Source organism: Notamacropus eugenii, chromosome 5, assembly GCF_028372415.1.
Source record: "Notamacropus eugenii isolate mMacEug1 chromosome 5, mMacEug1.pri_v2, whole genome shotgun sequence".
Lineage (NCBI taxonomy): Eukaryota > Metazoa > Chordata > Mammalia > Diprotodontia > Macropodidae > Notamacropus > Notamacropus eugenii.
Genome location: NC_092876.1, coordinates 254,535,012 through 254,556,282, shown reverse-complemented (window position 1 = coordinate 254,556,282; position 21,271 = coordinate 254,535,012). Strand labels below are relative to the sequence as shown.

General features: G+C 37.9%; 1 pseudogene; it reads right to left on the bottom strand.

The window, feature by feature from the left end:
- The window catches only part of LOC140507835 (calcium load-activated calcium channel-like), a 48,790-nt pseudogene extending 43,854 nt beyond the window's left edge, over window positions 1-4,936 (bottom strand).
- Between the last annotated feature and the right edge of the window lie 16,335 nt (window positions 4,937-21,271).

Here is a 21,271-nt window from a genome sequence, read left to right as displayed (position 1 = left end):
CTCTTCCCTCCAATCTTTTCTCTTATCCCCTTCCCCTCCTACTTTTCTATATTGTAAGATAGATTTCTACACCCAACAGAGTGTGTATATTATTCCCTCCTTGAGCCAATTCTGATTAAAGTAAAATTAACATGCTCCCTTCTCCATTTCCCCCATTTTTTCCTCCACTGTCAAATCTCTTTCAGGCCTCTTTTATATCAGATAAGTTATTCCGTTCTATCTTTTCCTTTCCCCTTTTCCCAGTGCATTCTTCTTTCTCATAAGTTAATTTTATTTTTACATGTAATTACACCATCACATTCACCTCCTACCTCTGCTTTCTCTCTACATATAGTCCTTCTAACTGCCCTAATAATGACAAAGTTTTCAGAAGTTATAAATATAATTTTCCCAAGTAGGAATATAAACAGTTTAACTTTATTAAATACCTTATGATTTTTCTTTCCTTTTTACCTTTTTATACTTCTTTTGTCTCTTTTATTTGAAAGACAAATTTTCTTTTCAGGTCTGATCTTTTCATCAGAAATGCTTGAAAGTCCTCCATTTCACAGAACATTCCTTTCCCCCTGTAATGTTAATGAGAGTTAAAGATCTTCCCCACCCATTAATAAGCTTCAGGTGAAGCCCATTAAAGGAAGTTTGATTAGGGGAGGCTTGTTTTGAAGAAAAACCCACACCTTTTGTTAATTTCTAATGAGGCACTGGGTCAAGAGGGTTGTGATGTCCTCTGGCTCTGAAAAGTGTATATATACTCTGAAGTGAGGTTTTGTTTTGGGGCTTACTCTTTGGAAGAAGGTTTCTGCATCAGATGAGCTTCTGGATAGCTGTTAAGGAGGCCCCTCCTCCCCCAACTTTGAAAACCTGGATGTTGGCGCTTCTTTCTCTGGTAACTATGTATGTATGTAGCGGTCAGACAGTTAGAAGCACTGTCTATTGGTCTTTATTTCTCTGCTTGTACTTTCTCTATTGGTATATGTGATTAAAGAAGGTTATTGACCCCACAAAAGTTGCTTTCCTTTTAGAAAAGCAGATCTAAGAATCTGTGCTAGTAGGTCATCCTGGATGTGTCAGGGTGCTTGCTGCTACACCCCCTACCCCAAAAAGATTATATTCAATTTTGCTGGGTAGGTGATTCTTTGTTGTAATCCTAACTCTCTTCCCCTCTGGAATATAGTATTCCAAGTCCTCTGATCCTTTAGTATAGAAGCTTCTAAATTTTATGTTATCCTGACTATGGGATCCATGACATTTGAATTGTTTCTTTTTGGCTGCTTGCAGTACTTTCTCCTTATCTTGGGAGGCCTGGAATTTCACTATAATATTCCTGAGAGTTTTCATTTTAGAATCTCTATCAGGAAGTGATTAGTAGATTCTTCCGATTTCTATTTTGTCCTCTGGTTCTGGAATATCAGGGCAATTTTCCTTGATAATTTCTTGAAAGATGATGTGTAGGCTCTTTTTTATGATCATGACCTTCAGGTACTCCAATAATTCATGAATTATTTCTCTTGCATCCATTTTTCAGGTCACTTGTTTTTTTCCAATGAGGTGTTCAACGTTTTCGTATATGTTTTCATTGTTTTGATTTTGTTTGTTTCTTAATATCTCAGAAACTCATTGGCTTCCACTTGCTCAATTCTAACTTTTAAGGAATTATATTCTTCAATAAGCATTGGTGCCTCCTTTACCAAACTGTTGACCCTTTTTTTCATGATTTTCTTGTTTTACTCTCATTTCCTCTACCTTTTTTTCTTACTTTATTTTAAAAATCCTTTTTGAGCTCTCCTGTGGCCATTTTTCTTTGGGGCTTTGCATGCAGGCATTTTGAGTTTTTTGTCCTCTTCTGAGCATGTGTTTTCATTTTCCTTGTCACCATAATAACTTTCTATGTTCAGCACTTTTTTTTTTTTGTTTTTTCCTCATTTTCCAGCCTATTTCTTGACTTATAATTCTATACTACAGTGGGACTCTGATTCCTGACTGGAGGGGGAAGCTGTTTTCAGAGGTAGTGCTGGAGACCTGTAAGATTTTGATCTAAGATGGCATGATCTAGGGTGATGTGTGTTTACTACTCTCCTATACTGTGTGCTGATTTGTGATTGAGTATAAGTACTCTTTTCAGACCTGGAACTGACTAGGGTCCCTGCTTTTCTTGTGGCTGTAAGCTGTGCATTGTTAGCACTCCTCCTCCCCCAGGACTAAAACTTAGAACTGTGACTCATATACAAGTTTAAGCAATGCAACAAAGTCCTGTCCCTGGTACCAGCAAAGGGAACCCTGTAAACTTCCTTATGACCCATTGCCTGATTTCCTTACTGTCTGTGGGCTGAAAGATCTGAAACTACCACTGCTGCCACTGATTCAGTTACCCCAATGCCTGCTTCTCATTTTCTGGGGCCCAGTCTATACTGGTGTAGCCTGTGCTAAACCATGTTCTACCCTCACCTTGGTGCAACAGACTCTTCTGCTGACCTTCTAAGTTGTCTTGAGCTGGAAAATTGTTTCACCACATTTTTTTTTTGTGTGTGTGTGTGTGTGTGTGTGTGTGTGTGTGTGTGTGTGTGTATGGGTTTTGGCACTCTAGAATTTGTTTAGCATCATTATTTATAGGTATTTGGAGGGATTTGGGGGAGAGCTCAGGCAAGTCTCTACCTTTACTCTGTAATCTTGGCTCTGCCTCCCCAGCCATAACTTTTCAAGGAGGTGTTAGAAATCTAAGGATTAGTGCAGTGCCTAATTGATGTTGCAGTTGGAAAATATGTGGTCTTTTGACATTTGCAGGAATTAGAAGCTGATATTTGATTTTACAAAAAATCTATTTTAAAGATAAATGCTAAAAAATTTCATTGACTTAATAAAGGACTAAAGAGATTTCCAGCCATGTTCTGCTAGTTAGAATTTCTCTAACATCTTCATACTTTCTGTGTTCTCTTTATCTGGTGACAAGTCACTGAGGATTTCCTACTATAGAAAAGGCAAACTCACAGTCTCAGGCAAAGTGAGGCCAGAGCTAGATTAAATATAATTTAGAAATGTTGAACAAAATAAATAAAATTCAATACAAGTTAGGCAATGTGAATTTGTGGTTTTCTAAGTAGGTTCTTGGCTAGCCAACATCAGTTTCTGTTAGTTTCACACCATTGCCCTGGTGGATTTGAGATTATATCAGTATCATTGCTTGCTGTTTGAATAGGAAACAGAGAACTGATAAATAGGTGTCATTAATAATCTCCTAGTTTTTCAGAAATCTTTTCTTATTTATTTTCCACAGCCCTCTTTCTCAGAATGTATAGAGACTTAGCATAGTTTTTCACAAGACCGTAAGAAACAAGAGCAAAGAGACCAAGTTTGTCAATGTCACACCATTAGTATTATTTAGTTTGTAAATTAGTGAAAAATAAGCGATCTTTGAATGCTTTTTGTGGTGACATACAAGTTCTAAAAATATTTGCTAATGAATGAATTTATATAGTATGCTATGTGATACCTTTAAACTGGGCAGCAAGAAAAACATCAGAAATAACATAAAGAATGGGTTTCATTTTTTCCTCTGACCTTGCATTCATTTATATTATTAAAACACACAGAGGAGAAAAGTGTTTTTTTAAAAGTCATTTTAAATATATTTATTGGACACTTCTAAATATACTTAATGCTGTATGCTATTTCTTCCCTTGGGTTCAGGGTTGTGGTATCCTGCTTTCTTGACTACTTCTCTTAATGTTTTGTTTCTATCTCTAGGGGATCATATTCAATCTCACAGGCTAATTTAATTATATTGTATTTGATTGTATCCTGTTCTCTTTTCCCTTTACACTGTCTACTTCAACATCAAACTTGGGATCTGGTGTTGATTTGACCTGGGACTCATAGGAGTTTGTACTTTCTTTGATCTCAGGTGTCCAGTTTATGACAGCAGGATCTCTGACTTCTTCAGGCCTAGGTTTAACCAATCACAGAAAGAGCATGGTGCATTCAGGAGTGGAGCCTGTCAAGCAACAGTGCCACCATCATGCTACCTGGGTATCTCTCTTCTAGACTTGATCACTACACCTTTTTCTTGCTGAATCTCTCCTCACTTCCTTTGACCATTTCCAAGTCAAATCTCTGTTGTAGGAAGGTAGTAGACAATCCTATAGAATGGAAAAGGTACACTAATATAGGAAATCTAAACCTCTTTTTCTTGATCACCATCACCAACAGTTTATTTTCCATCCTTGTTTGTTGTTATTTCATTGCTTGTTATCATCCAATTTAAATCACTCTGTTTCCCAGATATCCACTTTGCCCTACTATTTCAGTTCCTTTTCTTATGAGATCACAGAATCAGGAAATAGCTGAATTATAACTATAAGGGACCTCAGCTGTCACATAGTTCAGCCCATATGTGGAAGGATTTCCTAATATAACCTACCTGACTGGTGATCATTTAACCTCCTCTTATACATTTCCACTGCGGGTGAACCCACCATCTCTTGAAGCCCATTTTACTTTAATATAGATCTCATTATTTAAGCTTCTTTACAACTTTCAGTCATTACTCCTATTTCTGCCCATTAAGGTCAAACAGAACACATCTGTTCCTTCATATGATAACTCAATGCAACCATCTTGCCTTCTGCCCTCTCTGTACCCACTGCACCCCCACTTCCTGAATCTTATCTTCTCCAGGCTAAACAAACTCACTAGCTTCAGCTGATTATCACAATGGCCTTCACCCTCTGTGTCTCCCTCTTCTTCTGCATGCTCTCTAGCTTATTCTGTGACCTTTTTAAAGTGCAATGCCTAGCGCTAAACGCAGTGCTCCAAATGATGTCTAACTAGGGCAGTATATGGAAAGAAATCTCACCTCTTTATTCCTGGAAGTTATGCCTTTCTTTATGTATACCAACATGCCATTAGCTTTTTTGGCTGCCACACCATACTGCTGACTCATGTTGAGTTTTCAGTCAACTAAAATCCCTAGATCTTTTTCAGACAAACTGTTCTATAATCATGCCATCTCCATCGCATTTAATGTTTTTTCCTGTTCTGAGAATGGTCTCTAGTATAAAGTGTTCATTCACAAAGGAGAGGTCTAAGATCCTTTCCAACTATACACCTGTAATTATTGAATTCCTATCCATTCTTAAAAACCTGATTCAAATATCATCTTCTCCATAATCCATCCCTGAGTTCTTCAATCTCGGGCAGTAGCAACCTCCTCCCTCTGATACAGTAACATGCTTTGTTTTGCAATTCTCTAATGTACATATATTGTATGTTATATTTATCTGTTTATATTTTTTCCTGCTTTCAAACTGTAAGTTGCATGAGGGCAGGGGACATGTCATCTAACTCAAGAGCCTACCACAGTGTACTGCACCCTCTAGGTAACTAATAGATATTGTGAGCACCATTTAAGCATATTCTATGCAAATCTTTTTTAGAAAGTATTTAATTCTTTGTACTTGGCAATGGAGGATAGGAAAAATAGGATACACATGGGAAGGAATTAGAAGTACTTGTTATGTATCTATCACTGTGTCAAGTACTGGGGAGCAAATCTTGATGTTCCATAATCTTACTGGAAGTATTGTATTTGCTGTCTCTGCTCATCCAAATACTATGACTGGCCAAAAATGAATGTTGGGGAGGAGGTGATGAGCCCTTGTGTCAGAGTGGAATGAGGCCATGGGTGAGTTATCACCATTGGGTATACAAATAGGGATAGTGGAGGGGGGCAGGGAGAGTCAAAATCTAGCCCAGAGTATGTTTCTAGTGTTGATGGGAATTAGACTCTAGGGTTTAGAGCAGAACATAGCAAGGGGAGTCCTGTTAGACTTGTTGTTCAGTTGTTTCAGTTGTGTCTGCCTCCCTGACCACATTAGGGATTTTCTTGGCAAGAATACTTCTTTCTCCAGCTCATTTTACAGATGAAAAACTGAGGCAAATCAGGTTAGGCAACCTGCCCAAGGTCACACAGCTAGTAAGTATCTGGGGCCAGATTTGAACTCAGGAAGATGAGTCTTCCTGATTCCCAGCCCTGTGCTCTACTCACTATGTCTAGTGGAGTCTAGGTAGTGGTGGAAAGGTTAGGGCAGGTAAAAGAGAAATCTTCATATACTGCAATATCCTTCAAGAACTTAGAAAAGTTAATAAGGTAAAAGAGGTAAAGCAAGTATTTCTTGGTCTATTGAAGGAAACAACAGTTAGAGTGACAAATTTTATAACAAACTATAAGTTTAGTAGGAATTCAGAGAGGGAAGACATACGTGTGAATTGTGGAAGCTTTTGTAGGAGAAGTAAGCTTTACATTTGACCATGAACATAGATGACATGGATGAGTTACCAGGTTTAGCACTGAGCATGACTGCTGTAGGGGATATAGCAAGAAAATAAGTCTCATAAAATAGAGAGCACATGCTTTGAAGAAATGGTAAATAGAGTTGGGTAGTTAGAATGTGGACAGATAATAGGGAGCCCATAAAGAAAGCCAGGCAGATAAATCTGAGATATATTTTAAAAAATATAGGGTTTTTGAGAAAGGGAGCAATATGAGAAAAGTCATATTTTAGAAAAATTCGTTAAGGTAAATAAAGTAGAAGAAGTTCTAGGGATATGGTAGAGGTTAAAAGTGCTTGTCCATTGGTTTAAAAGACTGGAGTCAAAGAGACCAGCTAAAAGGTTCAGTAATTTAGAAATGAGAAACTAGACTCAAAGGTTGCATTCACTAATAGTAAATGGGAGGAGGGATAGGTGCTTGGGAAAGGGAAAATTTGAAATTGGACATGTTGAGTTTAAGGTAAGGAGGCAGTGACATGGGTAGCTCTTTTCTGTAGATGGATGAAAATATAAGATTGAAGTATAGGTTGAGAGGTCAAGACTAGAGATATAGATTTGGGAATTATCTGAAAGACAGTGATAGTGGAAACCTTGAGAGCAGATGAGCTCACTGACAAAGTAAATTTAGAGAAAGAAATGTAGAAAGCTGAGAATAGAGTTCTGGGGAAGATTCATAGCTGTCAGGAAGGGGGAAAAGTGATCAAAAGTGATAGAAAAAAACTTTAAAAAGCTGGAAAGAGAATGAGAAAAGTCTAATGTTACAAGGAGAGATTTTAAAGAAAGAACCTGTGATCAATGCCATAGAAAGGCCTGAGAGGATAAGTTTAAAAAAAAATGGTTGAAGAGAAAAAGCTAGAGTGAAGTTGGCTAGACATCAAAATGCAAAACCATCTGTTCTTTGAGAAGCAAATGGTAAATCAATAATGTAAAAATATACATAACTTAGAGAACAGAGGTTGTCAAGTTAGGTCCAGACCTGTGATTTCATTAATATGGGGAAACTACCCTAGGGTGGGAACTCCCTTCACAAATACAGATCAGTGACTTCTCTGTAACTTGTAGTCTTAGTTCCTTAACAGAGTTACTTAGAGTGAGATGATAAGTGAATTGCCAGTGATCACACAGCTAGTTTCAGAGGCAAGACCTAACCCCAAGTCTTCTTGACTCCAAGGCTGGTCCTCCACACAGTACAACACACTGCCTCTTGATTATATTAATGGTCTATCATCTCCCAAATTAGAGCTATCCAACTTGATGCTTTTATGGAAATACATCAGCATACTTTTGATTTCATAATTGTAGGCATTCCTTCCACTGATGCAGATCAGAGCCCTTCCATGCCTTTATTAAACTGTGTCATGAGTTACTTGGACTAAAACTTTTATCACTTGGTCAGCCCTTTGGTGATAAGTCTCATTGAACTTGGCTAGTCCTCAGAATCTAAAACGGAATCCATGTTAGAGCCATACTTAAGTCAAGTCAGTTTGTTAGGACTTGTTAAAACTTGGGCTTTCTTGGCATGACCTTCGATACCCAGGGTCAGGATCTAAGTTAAAACTCAGGGTAAACTTCAGCATCTTTAGGGAACAATAAGATATTTAAAAAATAATATGTATTTGAATTCTAAAGATAGACTGTATGTTGGACGGCATCAGGATGACAAGAATTCAGATCTTACTTTAAGCACTTACAGTCTGGGATAGTTTAATTTCCTCAAAATGGGGAGAGTAACAGCCCCTCCTTTATAGGGTTGTTTACATACATACACATGTATATATGTGTACATGTATGTGGTTTATAAATGTTATATAAATGTTACCTGTTATTTCATCAAGCAGATAGGTGACAAAGAGGATAGAGTACCTGATTTGGAATTAGGAAGACCTGAGTTCAAACTCTGTCTCAAACACTTATTAACTATGTGACTTTGGTGCAAGTCATTTAGTCTGAGTCTCTGTTTCCTCATCTGTACAATGGATATAAATTGTTTAGCATCTGATTCTTCATGATCTCATTTGGGGTTTTCTTGGTAAAGATATTAGAGTGGTTCATCATTTCCTTCTCTAGTTCCTTTTTACAGATAAAGAAACTGAGGCAAATGAGGTTAAGTGTCTTGCCCACATTCACAGAACTAGTAATTGTCTGAGGTCACATTTGAACATAGATCCTACTGACTGTAGACCTGGCACTCTATCCACTGGGCCATCTAGCTGCCTCCAATGGATACCTAATACACAGAGTTGTGACAATCAAATGGGTCATTGGTAAAACACTGTGCACACCGTAAAGCACTATATAAACGCTATGATAAAATATTTTATTATTATTTTAATCACCATGCTATTATATATGTATATACATATATGCATATATATGATCTATAGTATATTTATGTCTATATATAGTATATTTATATCTAGATATATATGTATATACTGTTTCAACAAACCATTATATTAATATGAGAAGGACCTGGGATTTTCTAAGTCTGGGAACTCCCTCCACTAATAGAGATCATATCCCACTCTGTAAATTTAACAAAGCCACCTAAGACTCAGATAAATTGGTATTTATATAATGCTTCAAAAAAAATCCTTGGATTTGTATGCTAGGAGGTATAATGGGTTGAGTGCTGGACTTGGAGCCAAGAAGACCTGAATTCAAACCCTGCTTCAGACATCTATTACCTGTGACCTTAGACTAGTCATTTAATCTCTCCACCTCAGTGTTCCCATCTATAAAATGGGTATAACCAAACTTTCTACATTTTTGGGCTATTATGAGGATAAAATGAGATAATACTTTGCAAGCCTAAATATTCTATCTAAATATTAGCTAATGATAATAATTGTTATTATCATTAAATTTTATCACATAGCTAGAGAATGTCAGAAGTGGGATTTGAACCAAGGTATTCCTGAATCCAGGTCCAGCATTCTATATGCCATATTATATTACCTCTTAAATGATTGTACATTTGACAACATTTATAAGGAGTGGGCTTCATATAAAGATGGTATCTTTGTAGTCCCTGGAGATGCCATGACACAGAACCTGCTATTGTTTTTTCCTCTTGGAGGAGAGAAGACAAGGCAATTGGAGTTAAGTGACTTGCTCAGGGTCATATAGTTAATAAGTGTCAAGTGTCTGAGGTTGGATTTGAACTCAGGTCCTCTTGACTCCAGGACCAATGCTATATTCACTGCATCACCTAGGTGCCCTGCTCTTATAAGGCTTATAATTTATTCATGAAGCAACAGAAGATGCGAATACCAGTAACTGTGACATAAAGGAGAGTGAGACACATGTAAAAGAGAGTACCACAAAAAAATACTTGACTGAATTTGAAAAAAGATCATCCTCTTTGAGGAGAGAGATGTCCATGGACTAGAAAACGACCAAGTTGAGATTGACGGGAAACAGGCACTTGGAGATGGAGAAGGAAATATAGGCTATTCATTCCACTCATGGGCAATCATGACACTAAGCAAGTTCTCAGAGATGAGAGGAAGCAGGGTGAGGAAATAAACTTTGATGGCAACATAGATTTCCCCTTCCCAATTTCCTTGTTCACTACACGGGACTGTAGAATTCCAGAGACAAAAGGTACATTATTGGCCCACTAGCCCAGGCTCTTTTTTTCATATATTGGAAGACTAAGTCCCTTAAAAGTTAAACAATTTGTTTAAGGTCAAACAAAGAGCTTTTGGTCACACAGAGAGCTAGTTTTCTTGCCTTGAGGACTTTTTCTCTCTGCCTGGTATCACTCTACCTCTCAGATTATATATACCAAAATGCCGTAAAAAAGGAATAAGGTGCTTTCATTATTAATTAGCGTATGCAATTTTGAAAATAATTTGAGTAACTCTTGAATGAATTTATCTATTCCTTTTAAAAGATTATGTTGGGACACATTTTCTACCATTTGGGCTTCAGGAGGAAAAATGTCACGCTGTTTTTAATGGTTTTCACTTGAGCTTCACAGCTCCATAATTAAACGCAAAGGTAAATGTCTGCTTCTTCCTGGGCTATCTGAACACCCTTCCAGCGTAGATTTCATTTCTAAGACAGAATATAAACAAAAAGTTGTTTCAATTAAATTCACTATTTATTTATTCTTGTTAGTAGTATGATACATATTTCTCCACCCGCCCCACCCCCCCAGTTTCCTTTACACTTTGGCCAGTCTCGTTGCTCTAGCCTATATAGGTCGTAGATTATAATCAGAGAGATAGTGTGACATAGTGGGTAGGGGGATGGAATCACGAGAGTTGCTTTCACGTCCCATCCTCACAGTCTTGGTAGCTGTATGAGCCTGGACAAATTTCACAGAATTTTTGTTTCCTTTTCTAAAAATGGAAAACACAATACTTGGAAGAAGTGTACATAGAGATGACTGCCTTTGGAGGTAGGGAAAATCCATTTTCAAGATTTTCCTTGTATGTATACTAGCTGTGTCAGCATGGGCAAGTGGCTAAATATCCAAGCTACATTTTGAGGATATAAATTTCAGAGGAGCTTCTGATTTGCATCAGTGAAGGGAATTTTCACTCAAAGAGTTGCTTAAAGGATTAAAATCACAGATTCAGTTCCTTTCTCCTAAAGTTACTCCCACATTCTTGTTATTATTCGTGTCTTACCAATCTGTTGTAAATAAAGTATTTTGCACTTAGATATTTCTATTATACCTGCCTTCATAACTTCAGTAACATTTTTCTCAGCATAGTTTAGGACTCCAATTTTCTTTGAGATGCAGCTCAAGTCCCACTTACTTCATGAAAACATTCCCAGCTACTTCAGCACATATTGATGTTTCCATTTTCTGATTCTAAATAGCTTACACCATGCAACTTATAACTGAATACATTTAATTTTATACACTGTATAATATCTATTTCTTGCTTCCCACAGGTATATATTGTCTCCTCAACTAGGCTATAAGCTCCTCATAGGCAGGGATCCAATCAATTTTCTGAGGAAATAATAGTACTAATACATACCTATATAAAATATTTAGCAGAATAAAATGTAATGATCAAAGACTCCACATTAAGAATCATAATTGAAGAAATATCATCATTATATATTTCATGCTTAAGAGACCTTAAAGGTTATTTTGTTCAAACCTCATATTTTACAGATGACTGTCACTCCCCTACTCAATAAAACCTAGTGGTTCCCTATTGCTTTAGGATATGCTGTGTGTAATAAGAACTGTTAGTCAGAGTCCAGGGGCACCCTTTCATCCTAAGGGGACCTAACCTTTGTACTCACATGGACCAAATTTAAGCCCCACAAAGGGCCAGGAGAAATATGTGACCGCAATTGGCCCAGCTCCAGGATATGTACATGTGGTGCTACTGGAAGGGTTCCAGACCCAGACATTCTCCATGGAATGGTAGGCACTGTTTTGTATAAATTTCTGATTGGCTTTTAAAGCTCTTTATAGCTTGGCTGCTCTCTACCATTTTATTCTCATGACACATGTTTTCCTTTTCCACATTCAATAGTTCAGAAAAAATTGGTCCTTATGTTGGTTTTCACATGCAGTGCTCCATTTCACCTCTCTGTCTTTCGCACTGGCTGTCCCCCATAACAAAAATGCCCCATCCCCCACAGAATCCCTTGCTTCTTTCAAGGCAGAGCTCAAGCGCTGCTTTCTACATAAAACCTCTCCTTATCACTCCAATTGATTACTAGTGCCTTCCCTTCATTATGTATATACATCTTGTCTTCTTTGATCGAATGTAAGTGCCTTGAGGTTAGGACTTTTTAATTTTCTCTCCTTTCCCCTCCCCCTCCCTCTCTGTTTTTATTAGGGCTTAGGAAAGTGCATGGCACTAAATAAATGTTTGCTTTCCTGGTAAGGAAACTAAGGTCCAGAGAAGTTAACCAATTTGCTCATGGTAATCATGGGAAGAAGTATCAAAAGTGGGCTTTGAACCCATGACACATGAAATGTATTTTTTCTGATCTTTCTCTCGTTGAGATATTCCAGCTGTGTTTTGAACCAGGCATAGTGTTCATTTAATGGTTAGCTGTGTACATGAATGATTCAGCAGCAGTTCAGATCCTTTGGGTTACAAAGTTCAAAGGATGATTTGCTGTGTTTATTTCCTTGTGATAGATTAGTTCCCCCCAAATACATATCCTGGAATAGTTCATATTTTAAATGACCAATGTGTCCCATGTATCTTTAATTTTGTTATCTAAATATTTGCAACAACACCTGGTTTCATCGTTTAGATTCATTAAATTTCCATTCATCAATGCAGTCTTTTATTTCCCTTGTTGAAATGAACCTTGTTCTACCTCCATTTTGGAGCAGCAGTACTGAAGCAGCAGTACTTCAGTACAGACAGATTTGTTTAACTCATTTCTCTCCAGAAGATGGGTTAATCCCTCATGTTTTCCTTGTAATAGTTTATGTTTAATTAAAAATATATTAACATCCATTTTATATGGAATAACCACTACTGCTTTTGCATATATTTAATACAAGATTGTACAGTATTTATAGCCTGATTCTATGTATGGTGGGATCTGGCTATTGTAAGCTAGTCAGTAGACATTTATTAAGCACTTGTTATGATCAAAGAACTGCTCTAAGTGGTAGGGATAAAAAGAAAAGCAAAAACATAGATTTGGCCCTCAAGGAGCTCATGTTCTTTTTTTTTTTTTATTTGTTCATTTGTTTAATTTTAATTTTAATTTTCACATTCTTCCCCTCCCTCAAACCTTTTCCCAGCCATTGAGATGCAAGCAATACAATACTATTTACACACATAGAGCCACACAAAGCATATTTACCTGGTAACCATGTTCTGAATTAGAAAAAACAAACAAACAAGCATAAACATAAAGAAAGGAAAAAATATACTTCAGTCTTCACTCTGAGTCCATTAGTTCTCTATGTGGAAGTGGATAGCATTCTATATCATAAGTCCTTTGGAGTTGTGGTGTCTTTCACAGTTGATTTTCCTTACAACATTGCTCTTGCCTTGTAGATTGTTCTACCAGTTCTGTTCTCCTTACTTATTGTCTTTCTAGGTTTTTCTGAAACCATCCCTTTCCACTTTTTTTTTTTGATAGCACAATAGTATTTCATTATATTCATATACCATAACATGGTTAACTATTTCTCATTTGATGGACTTCCCCTCAGTTTCCAATTCTTTGTCGCCACAAGAAAGCTATTATCTATCTGTCTGTCTGTCTGTCTGTCTATGTTTTAAATAGGTCCTTTTCCTTTTTCTTTGATGTCTTTGAGATACAGATCTAGTTGTGGTATTGTCAAAGGCTAGACACAGTTTTATAGCTTTTTGAGCATAGTTCCAAATTTTTCTCCAGAATGTTTGGGAGCTTCTGTTCTAATGGAGGAGATAGCATGCAAAAATAAAAATGAACATACAAGATATCTACCTAAGATACTGAAGTAGTTTGCCATTTCCTTCTCCATCTCATTTTACAGATAGGGAAACTAAGGCAAACAGAATTAAGTGACTTGCTTCAGGTCACACAACTAGTAATTTGAACTCATGTCTTCCTAACTTCAGGCCTGATGATCTAACCACTGTGCCACCTAGTTGCCCTATTTGGCATATAAGTACTAATTTATTTGCATTGTGACTTTCTTTTAAAAATCCATTTTAAACACTTGTTAGTGAAATTTCACAACTTTAGATATTTCACACAAAATATGTAAGTTCTTTTTTCAGGTTACAAAAGAAGGATAAGTATATATTAAGAATGATATGGGAAAAGGAATTTGATGTACTGCTCCCAGAAGATATAAATTCATAACAATTACCAATCATAACAATTACCAATCACTATTTCCTAGCCTAACTCATACATTCTTTCACTTCTTTTCTTTTCTCTTTATGGCATTTTTTTCCCTGTCAATCTTATCTACCTCAAACCAATAAACTTCTAGGCAATGATATGTGCTAAAAAGGATAGAGAATGCCCAACACTCAACCTGAAAGACTTATGTAAGCTGGAGGCCTACAACTAGGTTCTAATTTTGATGCTCTATGTAAATGAGCACTTTCAAGATAGTATAATAATTAAATCAATTTGTTTCACTCCAGAAAATGGAATTTTCTATATTGAAGAATTAGATAGTAATTGAATTGAGAAGCTCTGATAATTCTAGAGGGAAGTGTGTCATAGTGGTAGAGATCTGTTTTTGGAGGTCAGTCTCTGCCTCTGATATACATTATGTGAACATGGGAAAGTTACTTAGATGATGGTGACCAAGGCAAATTTCTAAGTCTATTCATTGTAAAGGGAGTAGGGGAAGGTTTCATATATGAAATTTGCCACACTAAAAATGCATAGATCTGGACCAAAAAGCAAAATAAGCCCACAAAACAATTTCTACAAAAACAATGAAGAGAAAAAAAGTTTGCTGTGTGCTAGACACTATGCTAAGTGCTTTACACTGAGGTTCCAGGTTGCTTCTTGTTTGGTACTCTGCGTTGCTATTCCTTGACAAAAGAGTTATTTTTTTTCTAATTGCATAATAAAGACAATTTTTAACATTCATTTGAAATGAAATTTTGAGTTCAAAAATTTTTGCTCCCTCCTTTCCATCCCTTCTTCCCAAGATGGTAAGCAATTTGATGTAGGTTATATATGTACAAACATGTAAAACACATTTCCATGTTAGTCATGTTGCAAAAGAAGAAATAGAACAACAGGGAAAAAATAAAGTAAAAATAGTATGCTTCAATCTGTATCAGACTCTTCTCAATTGTTTTTTTTTTTTTCTGGATGTAGATAGCGTTTTTCATAATAAGTCTTTTGGAATTGTGTTAGATCATTGTATTGCTGAGAAAAGTTGTCATTTATATTTGATCATTGTACAATGTTGACAGTGATTTATCTATTTTATCATTTTCCCAAAAGAAAGAGCTCTTAGTTTTATTTATTAGTTCAATGATTTTCTTACTTTCCTTTTTATTCATCTCTCCTTTGATTTTCAGAATTTCCAATTTATGTTTAATTGGGAATTTTTAACTTGTTCTTTTTCTATCCTAATTCATTGATCTAGTCTTTCTCTATTGATGTACACATTTAGAAAAGAACTGCTTTGGCTATGTCTCATAAATTTTGGTATGTTATCTTGTTATTATTATCCTCTTTGATGAAACTGTAGATTGTTTTTAATGCTTTGTTATTTGACCCACTTGTTCTTTAGAATTAGATTGTTTAGTTCTTAATTATTTTTAATCGATTTTTCTACTCACCTTTATTACATATAATTTTCAATGCATCATGATCTGAGAATGAGGCACTTAATATTTTTTTCTGCATCTGATTGTTAGGTTTTTATGCCTTAATATATGGTCAATTTTTGTGTAGGTGCCATGAACCACTTCCTTCCTATCCCTATTTAATTTTCTCTAGAGGTTTATCATATCTAACTTTTCTAAAATTCTATTCACTTCCTTCTTTCTTGATTTTTTTTTTTTTTGTGGTTAGTTTTATCTGAAAGGAAAAGTTGAAATTCCCCACTAGTATAGTTTTATTGTTTATTTTCTCCTGTAACTCATTTAATTTCTCCTTCAGAAATTTAGATGCTACCCCAATTTTTGCATAAATGTTTAATATTGATATTACTTCATTGTCTATGGTACTTTATAGCAAGATGTAGCTTCCTTCCTTGTCTCCTTTAATTAGATCTACTTTTACTTTGCTTTGTCTGAGATCTTGATTACTACCCCTGCTATTTTTTTTTTGGTTTGTTTTTATTGAAATAGATAAAATGTGGAGGAAGAAGTTTCTCTCACTCTATGCTAACTCAAAAAAAACTTACCTGGGTGGTGAGATTGGGGTGCAAGTGGTGGGGAACAGTGAGACTTTGGGAAGGAAATTATGAAGCTATACTCTCAGTCCAGGACTCCACAAGATCCTTGGATGATGAAGTAACTAGAAACATACCACCACCACAACCAAAGACATATTCAATGGAGCCATACACACTCCTGGGGACATAAACTGCAATCCATTCTGCAGATGAGTAAACTGAGGCTTCAGAGGTGCAGTGCATCAGTGCATGAAGGGCAACATCAGGTGGGATTCTGAATCCATGGCCTTTGACTTCCAATGACCTGACCTCCCACCCCTTTCCAGTATTCTTATTTGGTGCTTTCTGGAAGACCCTCCATACTCCCACCTCTCCTTTGGCCCCACTTCTTGGCATCCTTCACAGCCTAGTTAAGACCCTTCTTTCTATAAGAAGCCCTTTCTCAATCCTTGTTTCTAGTGTCTTCCCTCCACTAACCAATCCCTTCTTACCTTCTCTAATGTTTGTTTATATGTAATGGTTTCCACGTGTTCTCCCCAATTAGACAGTGAGGGCAGGCCTATTTTTTGCCTTTCTTTGTGTCCTTAGCTTCTAGCATAGGGCCTGGCACATATTATAAGTAATTTTTCAGTCATATCCAACTCTCCATGACCTCATTTGGGTGTTCATGGTAGAGATACTGGAGTGGTTTGCTGTTTCCTGCTCCAGCTAATTTTACAGATGAGGAAACTGAGGATTTAGGGTTAAGTGAATCACTCAGGGTCACATAGCTAGTACATCTTTGAGGCTATATTTGAACTCAAAAAGACGAATCTATCTGACTACAGGCGTGGAACTCTATGCACCAGGCCACCTAGTTGGCACGTAGTTGGTTGGTTGTTGTCCTTGGTCTTTGAAGAGGACCAAAATGAAATCACCATTGTAAAGTGAAATTTCAATGTGTCCAACTGTGGCTGATCAGACCAATATGAGCTCACAATGCTCTCCACAGGTTGGGCATAAATAGTCTGTATGAATATTCAGGGTGGATATCCCAAATTTGTGCATCCTGCATTTACTTTGTGCTGTCTCAATTCTGCTTTGCTCAAAGAGCACAGCACCTTTTCTTATGTAGGCATGCCATGCTGAGTGGTCCTGTGCCAATGCATCCCATGTTGTATAGTTAAATCCAGAGTTCTTGAGGGAGACCTTGAGAGTGTCCTTGTATCATTTCTTCTGGCCACTATGTGATCGCCTGCCCCATGCAACTTCCCCATAAAGTAGTCTTTTTGGCAAGCGTACATTTTGCATTCCAACGTGGCCAGCCCATCAGAGTTGTGCTCTCTGAAGCATAGTTTGAATACTTGGCAGTTCAGCTTGAGCAAGGACTTCAGTATCTGGTACCTTATCCTGCCAGTTGATTCTCAGAATCTTCCTAAGACAATTCAAATGGAAGCAATTCAGTTTTTTGGCATGGCACTAGTAGACTGTGTTTCACAAGCTTATAACACAGCACAATGGCTCTGTAGACCTTCAGTTTGGTAGTCAGTCTAATGCCTTTTCTCTCCCAAACCTTTCTTTGGAGCCTTCCAAACACTGAGCTAACTCTGGCCATGCGTGCATCATCCTCATTGTCAATGTGTACATCCCTGGAAAGTACACTAGCAAGATAAGTGAACTTATCCATAGCATTAAAAACTTCTCCATTTGTTGTAACTGACGGTTCCACGTATGGATGATGTGGTGGAGGCTGATGGAGCACCTGCGTTTTCTTGGTGTTAATTATTAGGCCCAAATTAGCACAGGCACATTAGCACAGAGAATTGATCCATACTTTGTTACATCTCAGCTTCAGAGGCACAATTGAGTGCACAATCATCTTCAAACAGAAAGTCATGCACCAACACTCCTTCCATTTTGGTCTTGGCTTGTCTTTTCAAATTGAAGAACTTACCATCAGTACAGTAGTAGACCTTAATGCTGTGTTCATCCTCATTGAAAGCATTTGACAACATGGCTGAAAACATCATGCTAAAAAGGATGAGAGCAAGCACACAGACCTGTTTCACTCCATTGGTGACTAGGAAGGTATGAAAGCTTTGTCCATTATCCAGAACCCGGGCAAACATGCCATCATGAAATTGTTGTACAATATTGATGAACTTCTCCAGGCAACCAAATTTTGACATAATTTTCCATAAACCCTCATGACTAAGTGTCAAAGGCCTTGGTCAGTTCTACAAACATTGTATACAGACCTCTGTTCTGCTCCTGGCATTTCTCCTGGAGTTGTCGGGCAGCAAACACCATATTGACTGTTCGTTGGCCCTTTCTGAAGCCACACTGGCTCTCAGGTATATGCCCATCTTCCAGGTGAAGGATCAGCTTATTAAGGAGGACTCTAGCAAGAATTTTGCCAGTAATGAGTAAGAGAGATCCCCCTGTGATTGGCATAGGAAAATCTATCCCTTTATCCTTATAGAGATGGACAACGGAGGCATCTTTGAACGATAACCTCCTCTTGCCATATAACCTGGAAAATTTCAGTCAGCTTTTGTATGAGCAATGGTCACCCTACCTTGTAAATCTCAGCTGGAATAGAATCAGTAGCAAGTGCTTTGCCACATGAAAGGAGCCTAATGTGCCTCAAAACCTCTTCTTCAGTTGGAAGTTCAGCTAAGTAGGGACTCACTGCAACCTGAGGTAAATGGTCAGTGGCTTCCGCATTGATTGATGATGGTCTGTTGAGAACACTATGGAAATGATCAGTCCATCTCTCTCTAGGATCATGTCCTTATCACTAATTAACGTGGCTCCATCAGCACTGAGTAGTTGTTATGCACCATAAGTTTTTGGTCCATAAATAGCTTTCAGAGAATCATAAAAGAGCTTTGGGTTGTTACTATCATCATAAAACTGAATTTCATCTGCCTTCTTACTGAGCTAGGAATCCTGCATCTCTCTAAGCTTTGCTTGTACCTTGCTTTTGATGGAATTAAATTCTGCCTTCTTAGAGGTAGATGAACTATCCTGCTGGTAAATCCTGTGGAGTTCTCAGTTTTCATTTAGCAGCTTCTGAATTTCCCCATCACTTTCATCAAACCAGTCTTGGTGTTTGCGAGTGTTCTGACCCAAATGAGCAAATGCAGTGCTGTATACTAAATCTCTGAGAGCTGCCCACTCCTTTTCTGCTCCACTGTTGCCAGCTGTCTTTTTGCTGCCTCCAAGTCAGCAGCAAACTGTTCCTGCTCAGAGAAGAGCTCTAATTTGTTGATATTAATTCTTCTGGTAGTCAATTTGCCTTGCGGGCAGCACTTTTGATGAATGTAAATATTTAGCTTGGAAAGGATAAGTCTATGATCAGTCCAGCACTCTGCACCACATACTGCCTTTGTCACTTTCACATCTTGTCTGCCTCTTCTCCTTACAATCACATAATCCATTAGATGCCAGTGTTTGCTGCGAGGGTGCATCCATTAAGTTTTATTGCATTTAGGTAAACAGAAGACAGTGTTAGTGATGATGTCATGTGATGTCCAAGTCTTCAGCAGTAAATGACCATTGCTGTTGCTGTTTCTAACTTCATTCCTCCCTAGGACTCCCTGCCAAGTCTGGTAGTCTGAGTCTACTGTAGCATTAAAGTCACTCAGAATTATAAGCTTGTCCTCTTTTGGCACATTGACAATAAGGGTCTTTAGTTCTCTATGAAATTTTTCTTTGACTTCATCAGGGTTTGTCATGTTGGAAACATAAGCATTGATGATGGTGACATGACATTTTCCTGCAAGTAGCAATTGCATTGTCATGAGCCTGTCATTCACTCCTTTTGGCAGACATACCAGCTTGCTGATTAGATTAGTTTTGATTGCAAAACCCATGCCAGCTTCACAGTGCTCCCCTTCTCTGTGCCCACTCCAGAAAATGATGTATCCAGCTCCAACTTCAGTAAGCTGGCCTTCATTTGCCAACCTTTTTTCCCTCAGGGTTGCTATTTGGATGTGATACCTGTTGAGTTCTTGCAATAAGAGAAGTTCTTCTTTCAGGTCTCCTGGATTTTGTGTTGTCTATAACTGTGCACACATTCCATGTGCCAGTGGTGAGTGGAATCATCTTTGCAGATGTTTTCGTACATTTTTTTGTGTTTCAATCACATAGTAGGATTCCCTGTGTGCTGTGGTAATCAGGCCAGGATTAGGTAAGCAGGAAATGTTTAGGGCACCTTTTCTAACCCTCTTCTTCACACCAGGAGGTGAGCAGTGTGATCCTTAAAAAGTTGTTCAGACACCCAGGGGGCTACCGGGTCCCTCTGCTGCTTCCAGTGAGAAATGATCCTGTGGCTTGAGCCACCTATGTGCAGGGTTGTGGCTATAGCTCCCAGTGTATCTGCACCTGCTGCTTCATCACTTGCCTGTCGCCTCAGGCATAATAGTAAAATGATATGGGTGATGTCTTTTGATTCGTGTTTAAATTGGATTTAAGTGAGGCAGAGTTGCACAAAGTCATCAGCCTCACTCTCTTTTCCTGAGTCGTCATCATCCAGTGGCAGAACAGAGTCAAGATGGCTGGTGATGGCTCAGGATGCAGTGGATAACCTTGGCGTCTTCAGTGTCTAACCAAGCTCTAAGCACTCCACAACCTCCTGCTTCATCTGCCTTCATGGCAGTTGGAACAAATTGTTCTCATCCACCCATTCCACCAGATGAAGTCTTATTATGTTTGGAGTAGATATCCCCCTAACTCACCAATGAGTTTGAGAACCCTTGGTTACCCTTAACCTGTTTTGGCCCAACTGCCTAAATGGCTTACCGGGATGTAGCTCCTGCACATACTGTAGCTTCTTGGAGCCACAAGTGAGAGTTAGGGGAAACAGATGGACACCAAAGGGGGAAAGAGCCCCCAAAAGGGCTCAGCAGCCATCACACCAAAGGTACTGGTCCTCCCTGAACACACCCTACACCCCAGCCAACTGGCACATAGTAGATACTTAATAAATATGATTGCCTCCAAAAAAAAATAGCTAAGCAACTGATGCTGGACTCTCTTAATGTTTCCTGAATGTCTGTCTCTCAAGAGTCTGTGGGACCCATCGGGTGTGGGGAGAGCCTATGGGACTGAACTGGCCTGAAATATTCCCACAGTTCTTGGACTTATATA